The sequence below is a fragment of the Myodes glareolus genome, chromosome 10 (genome assembly GCF_982192425.1).
Source record: "Myodes glareolus chromosome 10, mMyoGla1.1, whole genome shotgun sequence".
Classification (NCBI taxonomy): Eukaryota; Metazoa; Chordata; class Mammalia; order Rodentia; family Cricetidae; genus Myodes; species Myodes glareolus.
In genome coordinates, this window is record NC_142035.1 from 78,679,892 (window position 1) to 78,685,891 (window position 6,000).

The following is a 6,000-nucleotide window of genomic DNA, read 5'->3' on the forward strand; positions in this document are numbered from 1 at the left end:
AGTTTTTAGTATAACTGGCAGTTAACTGATTGTTTTATGAATGTTGGATTAATGGTTAATAATCTAAATAACATGTCAAAATCAAATTCCAAGGGACTTTTTTTTTACATATACCTCTCATTGTAATTTCCTGAAAATAAATCAGGATAAAAGGTTATATTCAACACACGTGCATGAAGAAGTATGAATGTACACACTCACCTTTGCTCAACTAATAACACCTGAATTCAGCAGGAACAAAAAGAGCCCTTCCAATACAGTTTGCTGTAGTTGTTGTTATTGCTTTACAATTTAATATAGATAGAGTCACACATAGGGCCTTATTCTCAGGCTGCTTTACCTCAGCATAAATTTTATTGTTTGAGATACATACGTACATTTACATTTACTAGTAGTTCATAGTGTCTTGTAACCAAATGGTTTTCTGCACACTAAATTTAGAAACACCAAAGTTGTATTTTTGTTTTTTCGAAAGGACTGCTTTGTTATTTAAGGTCAGGATTTTTACATCAAAGGTTGTTGGTAGCATTTGCACACTTGGAGTTACATGAATATATGCATTTATTTTACTTGTACAATAACTAGCAGTTGAATATTTAGATAATACATTCAGTGTTTGTTTGAATTTTAATTTTAAAACTTACAGAAGGTGAATTTTATTGCTTGTTTTCCTGAACTCAGATGCTGAATTTGCTTGCATTGCATAGGATTGCTTATTTTTTCATATCTCTGTTAATTTCCAACAGACAGACAATGATAGTTTGAAGAATTCAGACTTTATAGTATTCTTTCCTTAATAAATAGATATTATTTTTACTGCTTTCTCATCTTTCTACTTTCCAGGTTCTCTGGCAGCAAGAGCAGCAGCAGAGCTGGACCTGCTGGACTTTCCCTGGGGCTGAGAGGGATGGTGAGTATCAAATAACCCAGACCTAACCACTGGCCACCGAGTAGAAACACCCACACTGAGTCTGGAGTCTGTCATAGCAGGATCTCGTTTAATTGCATCAAGCAGAAACTTACATAAGCTGAGAGAGGGGATGAGAAGCCTAGGATGAGTTAAGATGGAAAAAGGAACAAGGGCCAAGAGTATTCTGCCACATTAGTGGTGGCTGGGCAAAGGAGGGCCCAGGTTGAGTAGCCAGAGACATTTCTCCAAACCCGAGCTAGCTCAAGAAATTACACTTGGCCTCACCAAACTCAAGTTAGGTTTAGGAAGTTAGACTGGGACTCATGCCCAGGTCTCATGAGGCCCAACACTGTTGAAATTGCTTCTACAGCTGTACCACCTTATTCCTCAGTTACAGAGCAATTAGTTTGTTTCCATTACTTGGTTTTTATTAATAAAACTACCCTGAATGATTATGAACATAATATCTATGTAACCTAGAAATAACTCTACAAAATGTATTAAATTCATGTCAAAAATATGTGATTTTTTAAATTTATTTTTCTTTACTTTTAGTTATCTTTAATAAAATCTTTATAAAATGATATTTTTAAATAAGAAAGTGATAATAGAATGTATTTAATTCCCATTATTAACATGATGATAAAGTTGGCAATATCAACATAAACCATATCATTAAAATAGTAAAACAGTGTGGATCATCAGTGAGGAATAGCAATCTATGATCTTCTCACTCAATTATGGGGACCCTTGACAGGGCCAACATTACACAGACCCATCATTATTCTGAGTTCAAGACTATGAGAGCTGTGTCATGCCCAGAAAATAGAGTCCTATGATCAGGTCTTACATTTGCCCTTTGTGCATAATGCTGACCAAGCCACAAGGCTGAACATTCATAATCACTTCTTTTCAGCATGTTGAACAGCTATATGTATCTGAATTTATTACCTGTGTCAACAAAGAGAGTCTTTCTGATTCAGTCTGACACTGGACTTTGTCTAGAAAGGTATATACACAGATATTTAGTAGGTAGTTTAATATTGCATTAACTTAACTGAATAAAAGTAGTAACTTCTTGCCAATGTCCTATGAATTCCCCAGTCAGGCATTTTTCACCAGGTTTACAGTACCAGGTATGTAGTCACGTCTGTGAAGCAGGCTTATATCTTAGGGTGGTAGCTCTGAGCCCACCCTGGCCAAATACTCCTACTGAGACATCTAGTTCTACAAGAACTAGAATTTCCATTTTGTAAACCACAGCTTTCAGGACCCACAATATCCAGCAATAAGAATATGTCCCTTTTAAATCTTTTTTGCAATAATTCTATTTAACTGAATTGCAAGATATAATATTTTACCATAGCTTTGTTGATATACCCTTCACTTTCATTAATAGTACCCCTCCCCCATCTCATTGTCTCACTATTTCCATTCCCTCCTTATTTGTCATATTTTGTTTCTTACATTTTCCTTTAAATTTCATTTTACATGCGTTCTACTTTACTCCTCCCTTGGCTCCTATGCAATGTCTTAGCTCCAGTAAAATATACAAGACGAAAGAATGGAAGCTGAAATCATATATGAGGCAGAACATTCAATATTTGTCTTCTAGGCTTGCATTACTTTTTTCTGAGTCTGGGTTCCCTCATTCCTTATAATTTTTCCTAGTGCTATTTCATTTTTCATGAAAGTTGAATAAATTTCAATTGTGTATATGTGAAACCTTTTTATTATTCATTTATTTGGATTATTAATCCATAAGAATTCATCATTTATTTTGTAAAGCACCAAGAGAGAGAAGTTCAAATCTTCTAAGCACAAAAACACAATAAGTGTTTGAAGGAAGGAGAATGCTAAGCAGAGCTTTTAATTGCACATTGTACACAGGAATTAAAGCGATGAGACCAGGAGATGGGTAGTGATGAAGTATAACAAGGATACCCATAAATGGCTTCTATATTTTTCTTGCTGGTGGCAGGAGTTGCCAGAAATAGCTCTCTTTCCTGTTTCCTTGTTATAACCTAAATGATCACCTCTGAGACAGCTGAATTCACAAGCTTATCCTTTTCCCTATACCTCATCTGCCATAAGTCATTTTTAAAAAAAACCTAGAGTAATAGGTCACTGGTATCCTATTTCCTGGGTCCTCTTCTACAATATAAGTCTTTTTATTTTCTCTCTCCCTTTTCATCCTCCTGTCCTTCTTAAGATTCCACCTAAAATCTATGCTAAATTTCTTCTTAAATTGTACCCTCTGTCATCCATGAATTGTACTCTTTACTGATTGTGGTAACCCTAATGTCACCAGTTTGGGCAGCTCTAGTGGCCTAAATTTTCTAGGCACCTAGTACCTAATGGTAAAATAAATGAGAGACCCACACACTTATAACTGTATATTATACCTACTATAAAAAAAAGCATTTAAACACTTTAAATCACACAGGACAATGGGGTTTGTTTCAAGTTTCTGATATAACTATTAGTTAGATGTTTAGCAACAATACCAATTATATTAATATTTAAACTTCCTAATGTCACAATTATTTAAGATATGCATATTCTCACATATCTACTAAAGAAATGGAATAAACCTCTGATTTTAAAGCACAATACTTGATTTTATATATCACTTATTCTTATTTGTATCATCACTTAAGTTTATCTGGATGTGCCCATTTGACATGTAAGAAATTTTGTATTTTGTCAAGCTAAAATAAGAGAATCTTTTTTCTGGCATTAAATCTTTTCAAGTCTCTAACAAATTTCAACTTCTGAAATTGTATATTCATTATAAATTGCTTGTAGAAGTTCAAAAAGCTTTTGCTTCTACTTGGAGTACATTCAAAATAATGTCTTTTCAACAAAAAAATTTTCATATATTTTGGAAAATGTCTTTTCCTAACATTTTTAAAGTTAAATTACAGTTCAAGAAAAAAAGAACAGATAATTTATATGCATTTTATTTTTTTTACAATGTTTCTCGTTTGCTAGAGTTACATAATTCTAGAGTTCAAGGGTTCCATAAGTTTCTTTAATTCAGTCCATTGACTTTACTGATCATAACAAAGGTGTTCAGACATGGTAACTGACTAGATGACTATAACCCATCTGTGTCTAGCCTCATTCTTTAAACTACAGAGTACAATAAGGGATGGATATACTGCTGGGTGCCTATAATGGGTCTCTCAATGAGGATAAGCAATGAGAATCAACTGGTCCTGGCAATCTCTGGACAGCCTGAGCAATTGTCCAGTCCCTTGTCAAAACAAAAGCAAAAGCAACAAAAAGCTCCACACAAGCAATGGGAAAGAAACAAGGTACTATCTTTCCTAAAGAATTAGTACTTTAACTGTCCCTAAAAGAAAAGTTCCTTTATTTGTGGCATGTTGTGTATTCACTGAATTTTTCTTAACAACGGAACCCAGAAACATTAATAAACTCAGCTACTTGGGGTATATCGCATTTGCTAGTGAGTCTACCTTGTGTAGTATGGTCTGACACCAACAGTTACAACTCTCAGAAAATTTCTTCTTAAGGAGGTTTACCCTTTTCCATGCTAGTTGCCAGAGTCTTAACAAGGTAGATAAAGATGAACTTTCTAGACAGCATAGTTAAACAACAATCTCAAGATGAGGTACATATCGTACAGATAGAAGTTTATATAGCAAATGAATGTGAAGAACAATCACGGACCTTTGGTCTGCCTAACTCGTCAAAACCATCCCCCAAAGACCCAACAGTCATGAAGAAGTTGCAAGCCCTTTGATTATGTAAGAGTCTATATAATACCCTATAATAAAGTTCTTTGCAGGCTAATTGAATATATTTTAGCAATAATTGGCAGCATGGAGTCTCAAGTTTATTAGTTAAAGTATTGATGAAGGATATAAACATTCCTTATATTACCTAAAGTATTGATGAAGGATATAAACATTCCTTATATTACCTAAGGACTCCATCTGCAACATGAACACATATGTACACACACACACACACGTGAGTGAGCCCATTCACAATAATTTCATATGCATGTTCTTGCAAACCATACCACAAGACACACCCAAAACACACACTAAGGTAACATGTTATTCGTTGTCTGTTCCATGTTATTAAAATATGTAGCCAAACTGTGCATTATATAGTCAGAATCTGTTCTAAACTATTTGTTTCAAATGATACCTTTTTATGAAGTAATGATAGACTCCTGGGTAGTTTGAGGAGTTGTCCAAAGCCACATGTCTATTTGGAACATTTCTTTTTAGAATCCAAACTCTCCTACCTTCAAACTTTCATCTAATACACTCTTCTTTGAAAAAATGACATTCTTGACTACAAAGATGGGAAATCACATACTATTTCAGGAAGACTGACAATTTTTGAGTTATTGTGGTAGGCACATCTCCAAGAAATGATATAACAAAAGTCATTTGAGTGATGGGACATGCAGATTTAGATAGGTGATAAAAGGCATATGAATGACGAAAGAGGTGAAAATTAGTTTGAAAAATGGCCACAATTAACTTTTATCACCAGCAATAAACTAAGGTACATCCATAAACTGGAATAATATGCAACCATTAAAATGAGTGATATTGATATCATGTAACTACAAAACACATACCCTAAGAAAGATGATTAAATGGAAAAGAGCTATATGCTTTCAGTCCATAATCACTTCCTGGCAATTCTGAAATACACAAAACTTTATATATCTTACCTAGGTATGAACATTTTTGGCAAAAAATGCAGATTTGAAATGACATGAATTGATTTAGATTCATCGTTCTTTTAATAATTTTAAACCTCTTTGTAGATTGCTAATAAAATATTGGGCAATGGGCAAAATCCAAGTTTATATGATACTTCATCAAGTAGAGTATCTTACAACTTATCTTTCAAAGACCTTGAGGATCTCAATTTACAACTATATTTGAACTTAAAGACTTTAGATAGATATTAAGGAATTGTTTAATAGTGAGTATATCTCATGTGTAGGAGAATTACTAGTAAAACCCTTTTTCAGTAGAGGATATTTTTTAATGTCTGATAAATGAATACTGCATTAATTATGACATTGACTTTAAAAG